The sequence below is a fragment of the Pinus tabuliformis genome, chromosome 8, assembly GCF_031772625.1.
Source record: "Pinus tabuliformis cultivar Carrire ecotype Pingquan chromosome 8, CPIR1, whole genome shotgun sequence".
Lineage (NCBI taxonomy): Eukaryota > Viridiplantae > Streptophyta > Pinopsida > Pinales > Pinaceae > Pinus > Pinus tabuliformis.
Window position 1 is genome coordinate 2,066,555,451 of NC_142294.1, and position 25,698 is coordinate 2,066,581,148.

At 40.3% G+C, this 25,698-nt stretch overlaps 1 protein-coding gene across 1 annotated transcript in view; it reads right to left on the bottom strand.

The window, feature by feature from the left end:
- Positions 1-25,698, bottom strand: part of LOC149244763 (zinc finger (CCCH-type) family protein / D111/G-patch domain-containing protein) — a 170,352-nt gene that overhangs the window by 143,584 nt on the left and 1,070 nt on the right. The gene's annotated exons all lie outside the window — the stretch shown is intronic.

Here is a 25,698-nt window from a genome sequence, read left to right on the forward strand (position 1 = left end):
TTCTTCATCTAGTTTGTGCTTATGTTTGTGAGCCCCTACATTCTTCTATGTCTTCCAATTTATAGGTGCATTTCTCATAAAGTCACATTTGCTCTAGATGAAAGCATGGTTTTCATGATTTGTTGGCATAAGTTCATTTGCATTTGTATGCCTAATCTGCATGATAGATTCATCTGAAAATCTCTATAGTCTTGCTTGTACACACTTGCTGCTAGATTCTGTAAGTTTGTACTCAAGGTCATCAATATATGTGTCTAATTTGTTAAGTTCATTCTCATAGAACTAATCTTCTTGGTGTAGCACCATGCATCTAGTATTGATTTGTCATCAAGCATCTCTACATGAACACCTTTTTCTTCACTGACTCATGATGCCTTTTTCCTCAAATGTTGAAAAATCTTTTACAATTTCTAGAAAATTTAACAAAAAACCAAAGGTATTAAAACCTTATAGGTTCTAATAGCTTGCCCCTTGGTTTCCTTTTAACCATGGCCCCATATACACTTTCATAGGATGCTCAACACAAACTTTCTCAGACTCCAAAGTGTTCTCGCCCAAATACCATTATTGGTAAAATAAAGATACACAATTACAACACGAGAAAGAGATATGGGAGGAATAAATTGTTTATTAATGAAGCCATGATACAATATGATTACATCCTTTTATTTGTAAATATGGTAGTTGTTCTACCTATTCACCCCCAACTTGCAATATTAACACTTAAGTCAAAATTTAACCTAATTGATGACTTAACACACATGAACCTCGTTACCCAACACCAGTGGGTAGTGTATATAGGAGAAAAAAAAAATCTAGATGGTCCTCGGCCCCTTGCAACCACTAATTAGCCCAATGTGCCATTATCTCTGCCACCTAAGCCATCCATGTGGTCCCTCACTCAATTGTTATGATTGTATGTTTGAAGGTAGGCCTCCCGAACCCAAAGGCATGGCTTTTCATTGGTATAGTTGAGTAATTTTCTTTACTTGTCATGAGCACTTTTGGGCATGGATTGATGGGGGGATTCAGCGGAAAGAGTGGGCTAGGTTTATACTCTTATCTCCATTGCCGGATTTTGTGGTTAGCCTTATATCCTAGTCCCATGGGATCTCCTTTACTAGCCATTAACTTTAGGGTTGGACTGCATGGGACATCCCGATTATGGTTACGTGGTCGTGCTTCCCGACACCATATACATCACTCCCTTCCACTTATTTTAGCCCCATTCATTTCTTTTCCCATCCGGGTCCACATGTATCCACTGGTTCCACAAAGGGTTAGCGTCCCCCTCCCTTTGTACACACCTTGGGTCAAGCCTGGAACGATGCCCAGAGGTTGATGCAGTTAAAAAGATAAGAAAACCATAATTTGGCCACTTTCAACAGGAAATGTACCACAAAATGCAAAAGATGGTCGGGGCATACAAATTAGCACGTCGGCAAAAGCCAAACATAAGCTCTACCCCTTAACCATGACCATCACCTTGGTTCCTATGGGCCCTAGATGAGCCCTCCATCATTAAGGAACCCATGATTGTCCCAACCCCTGGTGGTCGATGAACTGCCCCACCTTAAGGAGGTATCCACTACTATATATTACACAACATGCTCTCATCCCCTGGAGCCCCAAGTAGTTATGAAGAAAAATCAATCAAAGGCAAAAGGCATATGAAGAAGAGTGGGAAAACACAAGTCGAGGTAACTCATGTACCACAATTTGCTCCCTCCTACACTCGTATACTCAAGTGTGGGCTTCCCTTAATATAGCTACCCCTATAACATGACATGTGGTCTGGATGATTCTCCTGGTCCCCACTCTGTTCCATTACTATATCATTTGCCACCTACCACTTCAGGGATGTACCATGGACATGTCACCTATTGAAACCACCTAATAGGGTCCTTGATTAACCCCCTTATTGAGCTTGGAGACACTTGTACATGCCAAAGCCCACTATGGAAGGGCATGCCACCATGAAGTGACCCATTGATTCCATGACTTGTAAGCTATTTTACTTGATTATTCTAATGATTTGTTGTATTGGAGGGCAAGGGGACGCATTGGATCTTACATAGGATTGCAAGTGGGTCTTCTCCATTTGCGACTTGGTCTCCCTATACGGGGTCCTAGCCCTCCAGAGTGTTGAGAAATCAATGTTAGTAGAATTAGGGTTAGATTTTTCTTCCTTGATAATTACTTGTGAATTATGTTAGTTTCTTTTATATCTTTATTCTATTATCTTTCATCAATCAATTACCAAATTATGTGTATTAAGATCACAAGAACAAGAGACACAAGATGTAGGCACTCTGCCAGGGCAAAACCCCTATCTAGGGGAAAACCCAGTGAAACTTCTTGCTTCAGTAGTTAAGACGAGATAATCCAAGACTCTCCAACCTAGACACAGACCTCCTCCAACCACCAAGTCAGTGTTTCCTTCCAGCAACTTCGACCTTGCAGCAGCAGCACTTCACCCCAGCAAATCCAGAATTTCAACCTCCCAGCAGTAGAATCTTAGACCCAACACTTTCAGAATTTCAAGCCTCCCAGCAATAGAACTTTGATCTAGCAAATAGCCCAGTAACTTCGCATAAAAGAGAGAGAGAGCCCAAAAAAATCGATTTGTACGTTTTCCTTCTCCTTGAACTTCGCACTTTTTCTGCACTTCCTTAGTGTGTATCGAACTTGTTGAGACGATGTCCAAATAGATGGAACTACTCTTGTATATATAGCCTCTTCTGTGGGTCGAATTGTCCTCTTGTAGGCCGACTTCATCAGGTTAGGGCTGACTTGGTGTGGAGGTGACAAAATACATTTTTGACTCGATAATAATTCTTTTTACATGATACAAAAGCCCAAGAAGGGTTTTCATTAAATGGACAATGATTCCAATGACTTAGTGTAAAACCTAGATGTCCACAATGGGGACCGTGACCTATAAAATGATGACCCAAGCATGAAATCCATGCTTTAATAAGTCATTGTAATAATAATAATAATAAATCATTCTTTGACTCAAATATAAATATGAAGACCGAACCTAGTTACATTCTTCAACACTCCCTCTTAACTAGGGAGGTATTCATAATTTACACATGTATATACAAGTACAAGGAAGATCTCAAAACACAAGAACTACGAAGAACTTCGGCACACAAGGTGCCACGGACTAGATTCTGACCAAGGCAATCTATCCGAGTGGGACTAAGATGGACTAAAGCTTTCAACCTCTCTAGGTACCATTAGGCTTACTTGCTAACCATCAACCCAGGGATCTAGGTGCGTAATACAAGGTCAAAGCTCTATGACCAACGCCACCCTCCCTACTTTGGGATCTAGACATCAACACATATGTCGACCAGATGTCCTCCCAGGGATTTTGTATCACACAAGATGCCTCTCAAGTCTCTTCCAAACACTTTTCATTAATGAAATCAGTGATATCAACCAAACCAAGCATGCTTCTCAAATATTCAAACTTCTTATTAGGAAGAGACTTTGTTAACACATCAGCTACCTGTTCGTCGATCGAAACATATTGTAGCTTCACGATCCCATCTTGTACCAAACTTCTAATATAGTGGTATTTATTGTTGATATGCTTCGTCCTAGCACGGAACATGGGATCTTCTAACATCTTAATGTTGCTTTAATTATTGCAATTTATCACAGTAGGACTTAGAGGTTTCTCAAACAAATCTGACAGAAGCTTCCTTAACCATACAGCCTCCTTTCCTACTTCACATGCAGCCACATAGTTTTAGCACTACTTAAAGCAACAGGATCTTGTTTTCTACTCATCCATGAAATCATCGCAGATCCCAAACTAAAACATCCACCAGTAGTGATTCTTCCATCGGTCTCACTGCCACCCTAATCAGAATTAGTAAAACCTGTCAGCTTGACTTCCTTGCTATCATACTTTATGCAGTGATGAATAGTACCTCATATATATCTCAATATATGATTGGTAGTTACCCAATGATCATGACGAGGCTCCAACTGAAATTGACTAAGAATGTTCACAGCGAAGCATATATCCGATCTAGTGTTTATTAGATACATCAGAGAACCCACCAACTTTCGATAGGAGGTAGGATCTATGAGGCTTGAGCCAGAACTTCTCAACTTCTTGAGATTGGCAATCATGGGAGTAGTCATGGGCTTGGAAATCCATCATATAGAATTTCTGCAATAACTTTATTACTTTCCTTGCCCCAAATAAATCTGCCCAAGTTTTTGCCATACTTCCAATCCTAGGTAATAATGCATTAGACCTAAATCCTTCAGCTCAAATTCAGCTGCCAGCATCTTCTTGCATTCTTGTATCCTTCGCTCTACACTATAATAAATAAATCATCCACATATAGTAGAATAATGACTGGCTCATTATCCACAACCTTGATATAGAGATTTGGATCAGCAGAAATTTTGACAAACCCGATTCTTAGAAGGTATGCATACCATGCCCTAGGAGCTTCCTTCAAACCATACAGGGCCTTTTTGAGTCTATAAACATGAGTGTCTTTGCCATTTATTTCAAAGCCTTTAGGTTGTTCAATGTATACTTCTTCATCAATGGTCCCATTCAGAAATGTTGTTTTTACATCCATTTGATGGATATTCCATCCCATTGTTGCAGCCAACAAAACCAAAGATCTTATAGTAGTATATCTTGTGGTAGGTGCAAAGGTTTCTTCATAGTCTATGCCTTCCTTTTGAGAGAAACCCCTTGCAACGAATCTAGCTTTGTACTTGTCTATGCTTCCATCAACAACGTGCTTGATCTTGTAGATCCATTTAGAGGTGACAACTGATTTGTCACTATGTCTAGGAATGATTTCCAAAACCTCATTCTTCATGATGGATTAATATTCTTCCTGCATAGCCTTCTTGCATGCTTCTTGACGAGCAGCTTCCTCAAATGTAGTTGGTTCAGCCTCTATTAGTTTTTTCATGTATGCAGCATATCCAGAATATCTTTTTGGTCTTTCGCTTGTGTCGAGTATGATCACAGGTTGAATAGACTCACTTGGTCCTTCTTCTTCTTCTTCTTCTTCTTCTTGATTTGAAGTAGGATTGTCGTGGTGCTCTTCTTCTTAGAATAGTGGTATGTCTTCGTCATCGGAGTCAATAGGAATATCTTTGGATCTTTTGTAGGCATGATTTTCATCAAATATAACGTCCCTGCTTACTTCAATATGTCTCCCTTCCTTGATGTAGAATCTATATGCCTTTGAAGAAAGACTGTCACCAACAAAAATCCCTTTAATGCTTGTAGAATCTAGCTTCTTTCGTTTTTCCTTTGGAACATGGATATAGGCAAGACATCCAAAGATTCGGAGATGGTCCACACCATGGCTGTGAATGCTTCTTCGGGTGTCATATTATCGAGGATTCTATGAGGACTTCTATTTTCTATATATACAACAGTCATTGCAGCTTCTCCCCATAGAAATTTAGGAATGCCTTGATCAAAAATCATTCATATACATTCTTCATGTGTTATATTCTTCCTTTCTGCGGCTCCATTTTGTTCGGGATTGTAGGGTACAATGAGCTCCCTCTTAATTCCTACTTCTTTGCAATATGCAATTATTTCTTTTGAAGTGTATTCTCCACCATTATCGAATCTCAAAGTCTTTATTCTTCTTTTGGTTAAGGTCTCTACATCAAACCTAAATTCCTTAAGCTTTTCAAATACTTCGCCCTTTGTTTTGAGTAGATAGAGCCATGTCTTTCTAGAGTGATCATCAATGAAGGTTACATAATAGAGATGACCACCAAGTGATTTGTCAGACATAGGGCCACACATCTGAATGAATTTCGCCCTTTGTTTTGAGTAGATAGAGCCATGTCTTTCTAGAGTGATCATCAATGAAGGTTACATAATAGAGATGACCTCCAAGTGATTTGTCAGACATAGGCCCACACACATCTGAATGGATAAGGTCCAATATTTCTTTAGACCTTGTTTCATTGCTTGTAAATGGTTTCCTTGTATTCTTTCCTAAGGCACATCCCTTGCATATTCTTTCACGATCTTCTATAGTATTGGGAATGTCATTTACCAATTTGTCGAGAGAGGGAATAACCTTGTAATGTAAATGGGATTGATTTCCATGTGAACTAGGACTTGAGGAGATGGTATTAATACTCTATATAAACTTGCTTCACAAATTCCAATAACTCCAACTTTATCAATGCTTGAATCTTTACCCCAAGCCAAAACCTTTCCATCTATAAAAGCAACTCTATCACCTTTATCTTCTAAGCAAGAAATTGAAAGTAAATTCTTTTTCAAACCTAGAACATATAGTATATTGTTGTGATGTAGCTTTGCTCCATTGTCCAGCTTTAAAGAAGTTGATCCCAGGCTTTTAACAGCATAGCTTTTGTTGTCTCCCGGTTCCACTGCATGAGAAGATAGTTCCTTTGATAGAGTATGAAGTTGTTTGCTATCTCCTGTCATGAGTCTTGATACTGCACTATCAATAATCCATGCATTGTCATCATTGAGTGAACCTGTGAGTGCGGCCAAAAAAGCCCTTTGTTTTCGACCTTGTTGAATAAGTTGTAAATGATCCTTTTGATCCAGCTTCCTACAATGTTGAATCCCATTTTCAAGTATCTTATGTCTTTCTTTCAAGCCAATAGAGTGATCTCCAATTTTCCCTTGGGTCTTACCTTAGCTCTAATACCATGTTGAGAAATCAATGTTTGCTCTCTTCCTTGATAATTACTTGTGAATTATGTTAGCTTCTTTTATATCATTATTCTATTATCTTTCATCAAGCAATTACCAAATTATGTGGGTATGGAGATCACAAGAACAAGAGACACAAGATGTGGGCACTCTGCCAGGGAAAAACCCCTATCTAGGGGAAAACCTAGTCAAACTTCTTACTTCAGTAGTTAAGACGAGATAATCCAAGACTCTTCAACCTAGAGACAGACCTCCTCCAACAACCAAGTCAGCCCTTCCCTTCAGCAACTTCAATCTAGATCTTCAACCTTGCAACAGCAGCACTTCGACCGAGCAAATCCAGAATTTCAACCTCCCAACAGCAGAATCTTCCACCCAACACTTTCAGAATTTCGACCCTCCCAGCAATAGAACTTCGATCCAGCAAATAGCCCAATAACTTCGCATAAAAGAGAGAGAGATAGCCCAAAAATTCAACTTGTCCTTCTTCCTTCTTCTCCTTGAACTTCACATTTTTTATGCACTTCCTTAGTGTGTATCGAACTTGTTGAGATGATGTCCAAATAGATTGAACTGCTCTTGTATATATAGCCTCTTCTGTGAGTCGAATTGTCCTCTTGTAGGCTGACTTCATCAGGTTAGGGCCGACTTGGTGTGGAGGTGACAAAATACATTTTTGACTCAATAATAATTCTTTTTACATGATACAAAAGCCCAAGAAGGGTCTCATTAAATGGATAATGACTCTAATGACTCAGTATAAAACCTAAAAGTCCACAATGGGGACTTTGACCTATAAAATGATGACTCGAGCATGAAACCCATGCTTTAATAAGTCATTGTAATAATAATAAAAGATTATTTTTCATTCTTTGACTCAAATATAAATATGAAGACTGAACCTAGTCACATTCTTCAACACAGAGGGCCACATTGGCACTTGTAGGGTGAGCATTGAGAGCCATGGGCCTCCACCATATCAGAGAGTACTTCAGGGATCCCCAGCACCACTCATTGATTGCTTGTGTTCCACCTTTTGGATGAGGACGATGCATCTGGTTCACCATGCCCAGCGGGCTCCACACTTGCATGATACACTTGGCAGATGTTTTGAAGTCCAAATGAGAGCTTATGTCATCATCCTAGCCCTTACATATGGTTTATAGGCATTTTCGATCCACTTGGAGAGCCATGAGGATGTCCTTGTGCCCCTCACACCCACTTGGGGGCACCACAGGGATTTGCTTGGAAGACAAGGGGCCAACCCCTTGTCCACTATGTTTGAAGTCCATTCTCACATCATGGCACACTTAAGACTTCATTAGGCCTCCTCAAAGGGCCAATGACTCACTTTATTGATCATCCTACCCTCTTGAGAGACTTACTATTATGTTATTGAGCTATCTTGGTGGGCTTGTCACCAAGGGATGTTATTATTGCACATTATTTTATTATTTGGGGCTCAATTAGGCTAAGTTAGGCAAATCAAACTCATTAGTGAGTGTATAAATAGAAGTGAGATGAATCATTTTGATCATCATCACTTGGATTGGGATTTAGTAACTACTTGAGAATTTCACATTCCCTTTTGGAGGACAAGTTTGGATTACATGGTTGAATTTTGATGTTTGGACCTATTTCTCTTGTCTTGGAGCTTCATTATTGGCATAATGTGATGATTGGATATACTCATTTCTACATGTAAGTGATATTTTCGTGTTTATTTGTTAAAATTGGCAACTAGGGCCAAACTCCATGTGGGTCACCTTATTCATGGCTGATAATATTTTTCCTAGATTCCTCTCGTCAAGAGATGTAGGATTTATCTAAAGATCATCCGATTCCGAAAAGTATTTATGGAGATATGAATTTATTTTGATTATGGAATAATTATCAAGCCGACCAGCAACTCATGTAGGCTCAAAAGCCCAACAGACGCATCTATTCATCATCAACATTTGTATATAAATATAGGAGGTCTTTTCCTCATTTGCACACACATCTCATCACATCTCTCTCTCTCTCTCCTGCGCAGAAAAGAGACTCTTCTCCTACTGCACAGAAAGGGACTCTTCTCTCACACGTGTGAAGGAAGGACGCAGAATTTAGGGCTGCAACTGCAAATCGGAAGTTTGACCAGCGTTGACCATCTTTCTCTCTCTCAGAATTGCGATGTAGGTGAACCTGACTCTCTATGGAAGGCCGCATTTTTTGGTGAAGGAATCAAGCTGATCTGACGGTCGGTTTGCAAGATATTGTCTGCCCTAGTTGAGGGCTGATCTAGGGTTTGCTGCTGCTAATGCAAATCAGATTTTTGTACTATTTCTCTCTACTGAATTATTGAAGATAAAAGAAGATTTGATCAAAGGGTTTCCCCATATTGGGGTTTGTCCCTGGCTAGCCGCCACATCTTGTGTCTCTTGTCTTGGCTTGTTTTCTGTCGATTGTTTAATGTTCTATCTGCACTTTACTTAATGTACATGTGATTACTAATCTATGGATAATAATAATAAAAAGAAGTAAACTTCTCTAAGCATAGAACATACCATAACTTAACATGGTATCAGAGTTGAGGTGAAGACAAAGCCCAAGCAAGAGCAAGAGCAAGAGCAATCACTAAAGAGAAGATTGGCAAGGCTATCCTAAAAGAACTATGGGGTCCTCGAGACTCTTCCCTGCCGAAGACAAGCTCCGTGAGAAGTTTGACTATCACAGATGGAAGATGTCTGTCGATCTGACATTAGAAGAACATGAAGTGTTGGACCATGTAAGAGGCGGAATTAAGCCTCCATCAAATGCATCTGCTGCTGCTAGGAACAAATGGACCAAGGGGGAAGTAAAAGCTAATAAGATCATCCGGGACTTTATCGACAAATGCTTGGTGGCCTACATCTTCGACCTGAACACCTCCAAGGAAATCTACGATAGACTGGTGAGTTTATTTAAAGTTAATGATGCAAATCAAGTCTTGTTTCTTAGAAATAAGCTTAAGAAAATTAAGAAGGGAAAAGATGAGAGTATGCAAGCATGCTTCTTAAGAATCACCAAGATCAAGAACAATCTCCTATCTATCGGGGAGATAATTACTGATAGGGAAATGGCACTCACGACTCTTTAAGGATTACCATCCGAATGGTACATGTTCAGGACTACTCTTCTCAACAATAACGTAATTCCTGGTTTCGAGGAATTCATGGCAAGAAACAAGGATAGAAGAGCAAGAAATGCCCATGCCTAAAGGTCCTCCTGCTACCTTTTCTTCTCATGCTAAGAAAAGAAATAATTCTGGGACTAAATCAAAAAGAAAGGCTGGACCTAAAGGGTGAAAAAAAAGAAAAAGGACGATGTTACATTTGCGATAAAGCAGGTCACTATGCAAGGGAATGCCCTGATAGAAGGAACTCTCACCAGGACAACGATCAAAATCCCTCTCATGGCAATCAAAGGAATGGAAAATCTAATAGCAAAGGTAAAAGGAATGCTGGAATTCAAGGAAGAGGACAACCATTCAAGAAGGCTAGAAATTCCAGGATGTATTATATGTACCTGATCTCAAAAAGAACCTGGTGTCCATTTCAACAATGGAAGACAAAGGCTACAAGGTGACCTTCAGCGACGGCAAGGTACGTGTATGGAAAAACAATGTTAAAGATGCCTTTACTCTTGGGTTTCGAGTTGATTCATTATATCAGGTCAGTGGAAGTCCGCTAGGTATCATGTCTTGTGACGCATCTCTTCAGTCCGAACTTTGGCATCAGAGGTTTGCCCACTTTCATTATAAAGCTCTACTTGATGTAAGACAAATGGTGACAGGGATGCCCGAATTCCGAGTAGAGAAAGAAGGTGTATGTCCAGGATGTGCCGAAGGAAAGCTTAAAAGGGGACCATTCCCCTCAAGCCAAAGCAAGAAGATCAAGATCTTAAGGACTGATAATGGGACTGAATATGAATCTAAAGAATTTCATGACTTTTGTAAAGAGGCTGGCATTAAGAGGGAGACTACTACACCATATACTCCTGAACAAAATGGTGTGGCAGAAAGGAAGAACCATACGATTGTGGAAGTTGTCCGTGCCATGCTCCATGATCAAAGACTTCCGAAGTTTCTATGGGCCGAAGCTGCAAGCACCGCCGTATATGTACAAAACCAATGCCCTCATCAAGCATTGGGTTCCAAGACTCCTAAAGAAATGTTCACCGGTAAGAAACCTGACATATCTCATTTTAGAATTTTTGGAAGCCCTGTATATTTTCATGTGTCGAAAGAGAAAAGGAATAAATTGGGTGCATCTGGAAAGAAAGGAATCTTCGTGGGCTATAGTGAAAATACTAAGGGCTATAGAATCTATGTAGCCGGTCAAAGGGAAATTGTGATTAGTCATGATGTCACCTTTGACGAAGATATGGCTCTCAACAAGATGGACAATCTTCCTACCTTGAGGAGCTCTCAAGAAGCTCACACCAGGGAACGGAAAGAAAAGGATGATGAAACAATGCCTGATGTGGAAGAACCCATGGATCCCATTGATCCTCCTCCACCTGAGCCTTCCTCTTCTAGGAAGAGGCCTTCATGGCTTAGGGGGACACTTGAAGATGCTGAAGGACACACTGCACCCCGAGGAACCTTCCGTGAAAGTAAGAAACCAAACAGGTATCAGGGATACCTGACCATCATGAGCACGATCATACAAAATGAGCCTTCATCATTCTCAGATGCCATCAAGTATCAAGTATGGAAGGATGCTATGACCAAAGAATATGAGTCTATTATGAAGAATGATGTCTGGGAAGTAGTTCCCAGACCCCCCGGACAAGACAGTCATCACCTCTAAATGGATTTACAAGATAAAGCATGCAGCTGATGGAAGTACGGAAAAGTATAAGGCTCGTTTTGTCGCTCGTGGCTTTTCCCAGAAGGAAGGTATAGACTATGACGATATATTTGCGCCTGTTGCCAGATATACCACCATCTGCTTAATCATAGCCCTTGCGGCTACACAAGGATGGAATCTACATCAGATGGATGTTAAGACTGCGTTCCTGCATGGTTTGATTAAAGAAGAGGTCTACGTGGAGCAACCCAAAGGAGTTGAGATTCATGATCGAAAATCTCACGTGTGCAAGTTGAAGAAGGCCCTCTATGGGCTGAAGCAAGCACCCCAAGCATGGTGTGAGAGGATCAATAGCTACTTGATGAAGCTGGGATTCACTAGGAGTGACGTCGATCCTAACCTTTACTTTAAGGTTGAAGATGACAAACCTCTCAGACTAGTGTTGTATGTTGACGACCTCTTCCTAACAGGTGCAGACCCTCTCATTCACAAATGTAAGAGGGAGTTGGCTTCTGAATTTGAAATGAAGGACCTAGGACTGATGCACTATTTCCTAGGACTTGAAGTGTGGCAGAAGCCAGGGGAAATTTTCCTATCTCAAGGAAAATATGTGGTGAAGATATTGGAAAGATTCAGTAGACTGCAAGCCTGTAAGTACCCCAAAGGAGCTTGACTTCAAGAAGTTAAGCAGTAGTGCTGCTAGACCTGTTTTACGAAATGTTACCGAGTATCGGCAACTTGTCGGAGCATTAATGTTCTTAGTGAACTCTCGTCCAGATATATGCTTTGCAGTCAACACATTAAGTCAACATATGGTTGAACCTCACCACATACATTGGATTGGTGCCAAGAATCTGTCAAGATATCTTCCTGGCACAATTACATATGGGTTAAGATACACTGCCAGAGATGTAAGGCTACTTGGATACACTGATGTTGATGGGCAGGCAGTGTGGTGGATCGTAAGAGCACTTCCAGGTGCTGTTTCTCCTTGGGATTTGCTTCGATATCCTAGATGAGCAGGAAGCAGAAGTCGGTGGCTTTGAGCACCGCCGAGGCAGAGTATATTGTTGCTAGCATGGCCACCTGTGAGGCAGTCTGGTTACAAAAGCTCTTCAATGAGCTGTTTGGATTTACATTGGATACCACCGTGATCCTGTGTGATAACCAGAGTAGGATTCGTTTATCAGAGAATCCCGTATTTCATGATCACTCCAAGCATATCGATATCAAGAAACACCATATTCGAGATATGGTGCAGTGGGGAGCTCTAAGGCTCCAACATATCGGTGCAGATGAACAGGTCACCGACATTCTGACAAAGCCCCTAGGAAAGGTCAAATTATTGACTTTCCGAGAACGACTTGGTGTCGTTTAGAAACCCTCTAATGAGGGTCCTGTATGATGTATGGAGCTCTTGGAGCTCCGGGGGAGCACGGGGTACTTCTTGGAGCGACATATCACCACAGGGTGACTCACCATCCCCTGGTGGTGTACATGTACAGGGTAAAAGAATCAAAACTTTCCCTGTGACATCCCGTGGCGACTATGTAACAAGATGATCAGTGCTCCTATGAGGTCTGGATGATGTGTTCCCCATGACAATTGTGTAGCAGGATGATTAGTTCTCCTGTGAGTTCTAGATGATGTGTTCTCCATGACGATTATGTAGCAAGATGATTAGTTCTCCTGTGAGGCCTAGATGATGTGTTCTCCATGGCGATTGTGGAACAGGATGATTCGCTCTCCTGTGGGCCAGGATGATTAGTTCTCTGTGGCATCCATTGGACAGGATGATTCGCTCTCCTGTGGACAGGATGATTAGTTCTCCTGTCGAGGCATCCTACCCATGCAGTCTGGGACTCATGGGAAGTACCTCTCATCTGATCAATGAGCAGGGAAATGAGGATAGGGACCATAGTAGTACCGATGGACGCATCGTTGTATCTACCGTACTCCCTATGCTAGGATGACCTTCATTGATCTGGGATCAATGATACTGGTCTGGGACCAGTGGTAGGAGTTGTACCCACTATGACACTGACTTCAGGTCGGTTGAGGACTGGTCTGGGACCAGTGGTACACACTCTGAGACTTACTTTGAGTCAATGGAAGATGGTATGATACATCCACGATCACTTCTTCTTCATAATTCGAGCAGAGCAGAGCAAAGCAGGGATCAAGCTATACAAGGCAGTGCATTTGATGGATGAATAGTAGCGACAGACAGACGAATTGTTGATGAAGTTCTCCCTAGTTGAGAGGGAGTGTTAAAATTGGCAACTAGGGCCAAACTCCATGTGGGTCACCTTATTCATGGCTGATAATATTTTTCCTAGATTCCTCTCGTCGAGAGGTGTAGGATTGATCTAAAGATCATCCGATTCAGTATTTATGGAGATATGAATTTATTTTGATTATGGAATAATTATCAAGCCGACCAGCAACTCATGTAGGCTCAGAAGCCCAACAAACGCATCTATTCATCATCAACATTTGTATATAAATACAGGAGGTCTTTTCCTCATTTGCACACTCACATCTCATCACATCTCTCTCTCTCCTGCGTAGAAAAGAGGCTCTTCTCCTACTGCACAGAAAGGGACTCTCCTCTCACACGTGTGGAGGAAGGACGCAGAATTTAGGGCTGCAATTGCAGATCAGAAGTTTGACCAGCGTTGACCATCTTTCTCTCTCTCAGAACTACATTGTAGGTGAACCTGACTCTCTGTGGAAGGCCGCATTTTTTGGTGAATGAATCACGCTGATCCGATGGTCAGTTTGCAAGATATTGTCTGCCCTAGTTGAGGGCTGATCTAGGGTTTGCTGCTGCTAACGCAAATCAGATTTTTGTACTATTTCTCTCTACTGAATTATTGAAGATAAAAGAAGATTTGATCAAAGGGTTTCCCCATATTGGGGTTTGTCCTTGGCTAGCCGCCACATCTTGTGTCTCTTGTCTTGGCTTGTTTTCTATCGACCGTTTAATGTTCTATCTGCACTTTACTTAATGTACATGTGATTGCTAATCTGTGGATAATAATAATAAAAAGAAGTAAACTGCTCTAAGCATAGAACATACCATAACATTATTCTTGTTATCTACTTTGTCACATGAATGTTGTTGGGATTTTCGCTATACAAGTCTGAAATTTACTGCTTTCCTATGCTAAATTGTGGAAATTTTGATCTTTTGTAGTGTTACAACATTGCATGTGCCATGTATGAATGGGTGAATGTTCGTAGAGAATATTTTGTTAAAATACATCATGATAAGATATCGAAGTATAAAGTCCTTGAGTAGCTGCTCTCATGCCCTAATGCCATGTGAAACTTGATTAGGTAAACTTCTTCCACACAATAAATTTTTCGTGACTCCATATCTCCCAAAGGATAAGGCACTAGTCCTCCAATAGGTGATCACTTTTAAAGAATATTTCTCTCACCTCTCCTCTTCTTTCTAGGCCTAGCCTCCATAGGTCACCTAGGGCATCACCTATCTCACATTCTAGCCATCAAAAGACTTCAATCTCTTATCCATAACAGCGCTAAGGTTCCCTCTAGAGGCCCTCCCAATTTCAAGAAATTTCGACAATGGGATCTTGAGATATAGCAAGCCCTAACTCAAGGATTGTTTCTTGCCCTAGGTTTCCCTTGGCTAGTGTCCTCATTTGGATCATTGCATTCAATTCTAAGAAGATAAGGCACTAGTCCAAACAATAAATTTTTCATGACCACATCTCTCCCAAAGGATAAGGCACTAGTCCTCCCATAGATGATCACTTTTAAAGAATATTTCTCTTACCTCTCCTCCTCTTTCTAGGCCTAACCTCCGTACTTCACCTAGGGCATCACCTATCTCACGTTCTAGCCATCAAAAGACTTCGATATTTTGTCCATAACTGCGCTAACGTTTCCTCTAGAGGCCCTTCAAATTTCAAGAAATTCCGACAATGGGATCTTAGGATATAGCAAGCCTGAGCTCAAAGATCGTTTCTTGCCCTAGGTTTCCCTTGGCTAGTGTCCTCATTTGGATCATTGCATTCAATTCTAAGAAGATTTGTCCTTTGATCCTCTTCTCTTCCATAATTAGGTCAATCCCCTCCTTGGTTGCTCAACTCCACTTCCCTGACCTAATTCGGGGTCCACTTGGTCCTGTGTGATCCCACGACCTTACAACTCTAATTCCATAAAGATCACATAAAGACCAGTTCTCCATAAGGATTTGCGGGCCTAGGAACCTTCTTGACAAGGTATATTCCCAAAACCTAGCCTCAAGATCCTCCTAGCCTTTCCTAGAGAGCCTTTCACCTTACTTTTTAAGCAAGAAAGACATATCATTAAGTCTCTCCTGTGAGTGGGCCTTGGGAATCACCTTTTATCCTTCCATTGACATATTCATTATTGTGGTTCCTCTTATACCGGGTCTCCTCTCATCGGTGAAAGTCCGTAAAGAGCAAGGAGCCTTAGTTGAGGTGACAGTGGGCTATCGCTCCATAGGATCCCCTCCTAGGACCCCTGCTAGTTTGAGCGGTAACAACACTTATTCCTTATAATTTTATTATATTACGACTATGCAATATATTGATGAGTTTTAGTTATTCTAACACACCATTATAACTTTTTACGATTGGAGAAAAGTGAATCTAATCTTGTTATTATAGTGATCAACTAGTGATCTAGTCTAGTTAAGTATGTACGATAAAACATATTTGGTCTAGTTGTTGTGGTTAATAATTAACAAAGAATGACAATCAGTTCGAATGTTAACAAGCCAAACCTTCAAACACAGAGGTATTGCTTCAAACACAACAATACAATGACATGATTACAACTTGATTTGTAGGTCAGCTCACAAAATAATTTGCCTTGGGAGCTTAGACTTGCTTCATTACTAATCAAGATGTAATGTAACAATTATAATGTTAACCTATTTGCAAGAGAAACAAATTCCGATTAAGTTCAAGGGGTAGCTCAAACAATTGTCGCCAATTTCGTTTGGTTTGGGCTAGTTTTATGCCAACAAGTGTCGGAATCAAATCCCCCTAAGTGAGGAGCACTAGTCTATTGCAACAGATTTAATAGGGATGCCATGCATGAATATATGGAAGTATCCCTTAGGTCTCCTAACAAGATTGTCCATGGATCAACAAAATTTCCAAATATTTCTATAATTATGGTGGTGATTACTGATTGTGTCTCCATTCCTTTCAATTTCTTAAATGATTCCTAGACTAAGAAGTTGGTTGTGATGCCAATCAAAAGAAATAAACATTTTGGCTTCTAAGAGATGTAAATCTATCTTATAGATGCAAGAGTAAATATATTAGAAAGGAGCTACCTAACATGCACGTATGCAATTTCAAACTTTGAGGTACATTAGGATTTGTCCAATGATTTGGAAACCAACTACAATTATGGTCAAGATTGTCAATCGCAAATCAGATGTTTTGGATCCTAACCATTCACATTTTATTATATAGCTAAGACATGATCGACCTCACTACAACAAAAATGATGTGCAATGTTTGAGCTCACCTTATATCTTATCATTCTATCATCCATAAAGGAAATACTAGTGGTTATATTTGTATGTGATGATAACTTGGATAGGTAAGAAGGATGATGGGAATTTCGTATCATAGGCATAGCTCTTTCAAGCTAACTTTTAAAGGAAAGAACTCCACGTCATTAAAGACAAAGAATGAAAGTTAGATGTCAAATGACAACTAGACCTTTAGTGTGGTTAATATTTCCACTAATGTTGATAATGTTGGGAATCACGATTGTCGTTAGACCAAACCCCGCAAGTGTTAGTCAACAATAGCATCGCCAGAGATAAGGATCCACGAGAGGCGGTTAGTCCATGTCACAAAACACACGGGGAGCATTGGTTTATCCAATGTCCAACAGATAAGGTGTAATAAGAGATTGCGAGTTTATTTAGATTGAATGGAAGATACTTCTTTCTTGGTATTTGATCTAGTGCTTTAAAAAAAGCCTTGGTGAAGCTTACCATATGGATCAAGAATCAGGATACACATAAGATTACAAAGTACGAACGACTCACATCTTTGGGAGATTGACATAAAATAGATTTGTGTGCAAAAGAATGGCCATTTGAATCATTTAATGTATCTAAAGATACAATTTCCCTCATTGTATGTAAAGGTACATATTTTAATAAATTAAACTACCCCAAAGGGATCCCTAGTCATGCCATTTCCATTGAAATTGGGTAGCATCAGGAGGTACTCTCACATGCCCTTGGTGCTAGGTTTGTGAGAGAGAAACACTCATAAAGTATGATTTTATGAGTGTATGGGCTTTGTACCTAAGGAGAGCATTTAATATTCTAATTTAATGTTGAGTTTGATGTTAGAGGCTTCTTAAAGGAAAAGGGAACTTCCAATGGGACCAATGGTCAAGTATAGATAAGAGGCCAATGGAAAGGCATAAGGGACAACTCATATGGCCAAAATGTAAAGAATTTCTGCTTGATTGATGTCTGAAATTGATCAAGGAAACCACAAGCCTACAACTAGGGCAGTCGGGTGTTTTTTAGGGCATCTTTTCTTTGGTGGGAAGGGCTTTTAGTTTTTTTGTTTGCAGGTAGTAGGGCTAGAAGAGACCTAGTTGCAGGTTGAAATGAGGGTCATTGCCTAAGGAAGGGTCGATACGCTGGCCAAAGCTGAACTTGGGCAACACTGGAGGAGTTGTAGGTTATAAGAAGAGGTCGAGGGCAGAAGAGAAGTCTACAACTGTTGGATGTAGCCATGAAAGGTTGGCCACAAATGTTATGAATAAATATATAGGAAATAATGTAAATGATAATAATTAATAATGATTAGTTAATTAGTGATTAGGTTGAAGAGTCATGTCTAAATGAGACATGACTCTCCATGAAGAGGCACCTGCATGGTATATAAGCAAACCTTTCGCTCTCATTTGTATCATCATTCATATTCATACATTTAATATATAATATTTGTATCCTCAATGGAGATCTACATATTCCAAGTCTTCTGGAGTAATTAATCTTAAGAAGGAACTTTGTTCGCTTCATTTGGTATCAGAGTCGTTCAATCCTCTAGTTGCTCTACCGCTGCACATAGCCAATCTGATCCAGGTCCTTGACCGTTGAAATTTGACAACTTTGTTGTCGTTGTGATCGAAGCATTTCGCTATATCGTCTGTGGAGTTTCTCCATTCTCAATTTCACCGTTCAGGCCTTTGGCCCATTTAAAAAATATATATATTCATAAAAGTCAAAAAAAACTCATATAAAAAAAAAGAGAAAAAAAATTATTGAAAAATAAAAAATTAAAAGAACAAGAAAATAATTAAAAATTAAAAAGAAAATAATAATAATAATAATGAAATTATAAATATATATATATATATATATATATATAAAATAAAATAAAAATTCAAAGTTAGAAGAAAAAAAAAAAAAAAAATATATATATATATATATATATATATATATAAAAAAATAAAAAAATAAAGAAAAGAAAAAAGACTTGCCTCTAGCCGTCACCACCTCCACGGCGTCCAATTTACCGCTGCCATCAAAGATCAAACAGTCGCCACTGTCACCAGAGCCCTATCGCAGCACGCAGTCACTCACCCCGGCTGTCGATATAGACACCTCTTCCCTGCGACAATTCTTAATTCGCCACTTACTACAAACCCTCAAATGTGGCCTACACATAAGCCCTCGCTTCCAGAACAACTCGCTACAAGGAAACGACCTCAGAGGCCCTTGCTGCCTCAGGTAGGGAACTCCACTGCCTTGAATGATTTTGTTGCCACAAGGAAATCACTTCAAGAGGGACGCGACCACAGACCAAGGTATTAACCCTCGAATAACTCGTTGTTTCGTTGTGGCTGTGCTGGTTCCGTCAGAGATTTTTAGGAACCTCACGTTGAGCTGCTCCAATGCTATTCAACATTAAAGGGACTCTTGCAGGAAAATATGTTATTATTTCTATCTCTCCCACTGAAGGTAAAAATTATATAAACTCTAATCTTGCTAACCAATTGGTGATTCCGGAGTCAAACATAATTGAGAGTTTGGACTCTTGGGTAGAAAACAATATGACATAACCGAATTACAATTAAACATTGGTGATTATACTTTTATATCACAATTATCTGCTCAATCTCTATGGAGTGATCTAGGTGACATTGTTTTGGGCTCACCCTGGATGGAAACTCTAGGATCCTTTATTCTAGATACAAAAAAGAAGTTTTTGACATTTTCCCACAAAAAGAAAAAAATAAAGCTACAAGATGTTACTTTAAAACCAGATTCAGTGACACCAGCAGACATACAAGAAATCTCAAAAGTAATTCTTCAAGAAAGTAAAAAAACGATACAAAATATGCAAAAGGCAGTTGACAAAATCACTGCTAACAAGAATGAGGAAGTTTCTCGACTTAAAGACCATAGTGAAAAATTACTGACACAAATTAAGAAGCTTAAGAAGGATAAGAAGTCATTAGAAAAGAAGGTACAACAACTTATCGAGAAGGAAGCATCAAATGTAGGAATTCAAGTTTACGAAAAAAGCAACAGATACCGATCGAGTGAATGTCACAACTCAAGAAGAAGACACACAAGTTGAAGGAAATACAAATTTAGATGTTGCAATTCAGAAAATGAACATCCCAAGTGAATGTTCTGTAACCAACTCAACAACATCCTCACAAGAAGAAAATCAAAATATTGTCACACACCCAATAAGGGAAAGTCAAACCAAAAAACTTTCCTATCGACATCTGAATCATGAGAGTAGACAACTCAACCAAGCTACGTATCAGGACCATTCAGAATAGAAACAACAAACTAATGTTCCAAAGAATATTAATGTAACCTCAATCCAGTCCTATGATGACAAGTAGTTACAAAATTCCAATGATCAGAATATTCCACAGAAGATTAATCTAGGATGGTCTGATCCCTTCTCAGTGCAACAGTTTTGTTTGTCACTTAGAAGATCATATCAACTTGTATCAACAAAGATGATTGTTCTGAGACGAGAAGACATTCGAAACCGAAAAAGAGATCAAGCTTTTTTCATCGACAAGCTTTGAGAACAAAGCTTTTTGAAGAGAAAGGCAATGATATGAATAAATATATAGGAAATAATGTAAATGATAATAATTAATAATGATTAGTTAATTAGTAATTAGGTTGAAGAGTCATGTCTAAATGAGACATGACTCTCCATGAAGAGGCACCTGCATAGTATATAAGCAGACCTCTCGAATGATGATACAAATGAGAGCAAGAGGTCTGCTTATATACTATGCAGGTGCCTCTTCATGGAGAGTCGTGTCTCATTTAGACATGACTCTTCAACCTAATAACTAATTAACTAATCATTATTAATTATTATCATTTATATTATTTCCTATATATTTATTCATAACAACAAACCAGAAGGGGCAACAAGGGAGCTAGAAAAAAGGAACAAGTCGAAGCTAGACTAAGGCCTTGGAGCAGGGAAGAATAAGGGTTGTTGAAGGAGGTCGAGGGCGGAACAAGCCGAAGTTGTTTTGACAAGCCGCAACAGGCAAGAGATAGGTTGAGTGGACTATAGGTGAGTGTTAGCCTGAACAAGACATCTAAGGTTAATCTGCAGCCTGTTTAGGGTTGATGAAGGGTGCAGCAACAGGCCGTTGAATAAGTGTACCAAGAGGGAAAACCCAAGTTTGATATTTGACTTGTAGATGAGCAAGAAGTGCCCTAGGATATTGCAGCTAAAGGAGTTCACTGTTGGGATTTCTTGTGAAGGGCAGTGTGTGCCCTAATGATTGTTATTTGGGCGATGAGAGCCTAGGGGACTTGGCCTCAACCTTAGAGATTTGGTCAAAGGGCCATTATCCCTAGTATGGGAGACCTAAGGATTTTTGTTAATGGACTTATAAGAAATCAGATTTGGGCATTGAATATTGTGTACTATGCATGATTTAATTGTTGGTGTATTTTCCACTATGCAAGTTCTTTTTTAAGTTAAGCTATTTTCAAAGTGATTATGTATTTTGTTTTGTGAAACTGCCAAAACATAGAACAAACCTGGGGCACATGGAATTCTAGCACGGTATCAGAGCTATTTTGAAGACTAGTTGGGTCAGAATTGTCACTTGTGCACAGGGGGCAATTCCAAGAGGGAGTTGTGTTGTCTTGTCGTTGAAGGAGGGACAACTGGTCTCTTGGATTTTTGGGTAAGAATCCAATAGAAAAAATGGTTTTTGGTTTGAAGTTTGAGGACCGATTGGAAGGGATATCCAACTACAATTCGTGGAAGGAAAGAATCACGCTAGTGTTATTGGTGAATATTTAGTGGGATTGTGCCAACACCTAGATCAAGGAACCAACTGATGTGGCAAATTTGGCTTTGTATAACAAAGCAGATGCAAAGGCCAAGTTCATCATCCTTGATGGAATCAAGGATCATTTGATACCTCATCTTACCAAAAAAGGCATTGCATGGGACATGCGGGAAGCTCTAAAAGCATTGTTTCAGAACAAGAATGAAAATCAAAAGATGGTATTGAGAGAGAAGCTTAGAGAAATCAAGATGATAGGTTTAGAGAATGTGACTTCCTATCTTACAAGGATTTTGCAAGATCGTGATGAGCTTGCAGCTATAGGGGAGACAATGGAAAAAACAGAGTTGGTGAGGACTGCACTAAAGGAGTTCTCAGAGCAATGAAACCTAATCATCAAAGGAGTAGTATCACAGGAGAAACTTCCATATTGGAACAGGGTGTGGGGTGATCTCATCCAAGAGGAACTTAGATACGAGGATCTTCAGCAAAAGAGTCCTAATGAGGAGAATGTTGCCCTCGCTAGTAAGTTGAAGAGGGGCAAAGGGAAATCCAACAACGGCAACAAGAAGGACTTGAGTAAAGTGAAATGCTTTGCATGTGATGAGTTTGGTCATTATGTGAGCCAGTGTCTGCATAAGAAGAAAAGAGGGGAAGAGAAGAAGCTTGAGATGGTTGCTCCAGCTACAATCGAAGAGGATGATTTCGATGAGAGATTCAACGACGAATTTCCTCTTATTTCTCATTTCTTTGGGAGCACCATTCGTGAGGGAGCTTAGTTCTTAGACAGCAAGGCCTGGAAGCGTAGGACAGGAACACAAAAAGTGTTTGAGAGCTTGACCAAGTGGGACTCTGATCTACAAGTGAATGTTGGTGATAAGAGTCAACATGTAATCAGAAGAATAGGGATTGTACCATTCATGATGGAGTCAAATGGATTGCTACGAGTCCAAGATGTACTTTGGGTACCAAAGCTCAGATGCAACATGCTTTCAGTCTCTGTAATTGAGGTAAAGGGGTTTGATGTTCTATTCTGAGATGGAAAAGTGATGCTCAAGCTCAGTGGATCTAACTCTAGCCCAAGGGTGGTTCTTGGAGTCAAAGAGAATGGTTTGTATAGGCTAAAGGGAAAGCTTGTTGACCAAGGAAAGAAGAAGGTTTCAGAGACTCAAAGAGAGTCAAGTTCCAGAGGGAGTTCGCCGATTCAGAGGGAGAGTCAACAACCCTAGAAGGGTGCATTGTCAGAGAGAAGAAAGGAGACTTCCATAACTGACAAGAAGGAGCCATGGAATGGCTTAAAGGCCTATCAAGAAAAGAAACAAGAGGCTTCTAGTACCAAGAAAACTTCCAAAAAAGGGTTATGTGTTGGACATTGGATAAACCAACGCCCCCCATGTGTTTCGTGACATGTGCTTAACCGCCTCTCATGGCTTCGTTAACTCTGGCAATGCTTCCATTTACTAACACCTACAGGTTTTGGTGTAATAGCAATTGTGGTTCCAACAAGTGGTATCAAAGCCAAAGGTCTCGAGTTCGAATCACACCCAGCTCGCGTTGGGGGTGAGATTGTTGGACATTAGATACACCAATGCTTCCCGTGTGTTTCATGACATGTGCTTAACTGCCTCTCATGGATCCATTAACTCTGTCGATGTGTCTGTTTACTAACACCTGCGGGATTTGGTGTAATGGCAATCGTGATTCCAACATTGTGTTCTTGCAACACATTTTGCTTCTATGATGAAAGACAAAGCTTATGACGAATGTTGGAGAGCAACTGTGGAAGATGAATGTGTTCCAATGTGGGAAACAAAGAGACTTCCAAGGAATGGAAGTACCTCCCTTGCTTAGAGGGAGTGTTGACATTGGGTAGCATCAGGCGGCAAGAGGTACTCTCACATGCCCTTGGTGCTAGGCTTGTGAGAGAGAGACGCTCATAAAATATGATTTTGTGAGTGTATGGGTTTTGCACCCAAGTTGTAGGCTCTGTACCCAAAGTGAGTGGATTTTGTACCGAGGGAGAGCATTTAATATTCTAATTTAATGTTGAGTTTGATGTTGGAGCTTCTTCCTTGAAGGAAAAAGGGGGCTTCCAAAAGTACCAATGGTCAAGACGCCAATGGAAAGGCATAACGAGCAACTCATATGGACAAGATCTAATGGATTTCTTCTTGATTGAGGTCGGAAATCGATCAAGGGAACCACAGACCTGCAACTAGGGCAGCAGGGTGTTTTTTAGGGTATTTTTTCTATGGTGGGAAGACCTTTGGTTTTGCTGTTTACAGGTGGGAGGCTAGAAGAGGCCTAGCTGCAGGCTGAATAGAAGGCTGTGCCCTAAGGAAGGGCGGCAGACTGGAGGAGTTGTAGGCTGCAACAAGAGGCCGAGGGCAGAAGAGAAGGCCACAGCTGTTGCCGAAGGAGGCCACAGCCAGGAGGGGCTGGCCGCAGACCTAAAAGCAGGCTGCAAGGGACAGCACGGGGGCTGGAAAACTGGAACAGACCGAAGCTGTTTGGACAGGCCACAGCAGACAAGAAATAGGCAGAGAGGCCTGTAGTTGACAGCTGGCCTGAACAAGGCATCTAAGGTCAATCCACAGCCTGTTTAGTGCTGCTGAAGGGTACAGCAGCAGGCCACTGAATAAGGGTACCAGGAGGGCAGACCCAAATTTGATAGTTGACTTGTGGATGGACTAGAAGTCACCTAGGAGATTGCAGCTAAAGGAGCTGACTGTTGGGATTTCTTGTGAAAGGCAAGGTGTGCCCTACTGATTGCTAATTGGGAGGATGAGAGCCTAAGGGACTTGGCCTCGGCCGTAGAGATTCGGTCAAAGGGTTTGACCTGGATTTGGGCATTTGCCAGGTGATTGTAAAGGGTTGGGATTTCTTGTGAAAGGCAAGGTGTGCCCTACTGGTTGCTAATTGGGAGGATGAGAGCCTAAGGGACTTGGCCTCAGCCCTAGAGATTTGGTCAAAGGGTTTGACCTGGATTTGGGCATTTGCCAGGTGATTGTAAAGGGCCATTATCCCTGGTACAGGAGCCCTAAGGATTCTTGTTAATGGACTTATAAGATATCAGATTTGGGCATTGAATATTGTGTACTGTTTATGATCTAATTGCTGGTGCATTTTGTGCTGTGCAAGTTGTTTTTAAAATTAGGAATTTTCAGTGTGTTTATGTTTTCTGTTTTGTGAAACTGCAAAACATAGAACAGACCTGCGGTGCATGGAATTCCAACAATTTCTGGGCTGGGGATCATTTTCTCAAATGTGGGACCTGGGCATGCTTATTTGGTTGTTGAAGGACATTTACTTTGCAGGGAGCATAGAACTACTTTTAATTTTTTGATGTTTTATTTAGGTTAACAAAATAATAAATGAACTAACATCTGGAACATCATGTCGACTTTCTTTTTTATACCTTCTCAAACTCTAGAGTCTAACCCTACATTGTGCAACAAGCATAATTGAATTAACTTCGATTAATCTGCACTTTATTCCCACGCCTACATAATAATGGACAAACCAAATAAGTACGTTTAAAAACAGAGATATCATTTAGACCAAAAACCCTTACTCTAGCAATTTCCAGGCATATAACAGACATACCATGCACAAGACAGCCAATAATAACCAAAACATACATCCCTCTACACTCTTTGAGAAATAAGCCACCCTCAGTTCACTGATTCAGTCGGTCAAGTATTGCTCTCTGGTAATGCACAAGAATTTGGTTTGTAAAGAAAGGATCAACAGGTCAATAACCACACGAACGATTTTTTCATTTTAAACTGTGAAGCTCAGGGCTCAAATATATAGGTA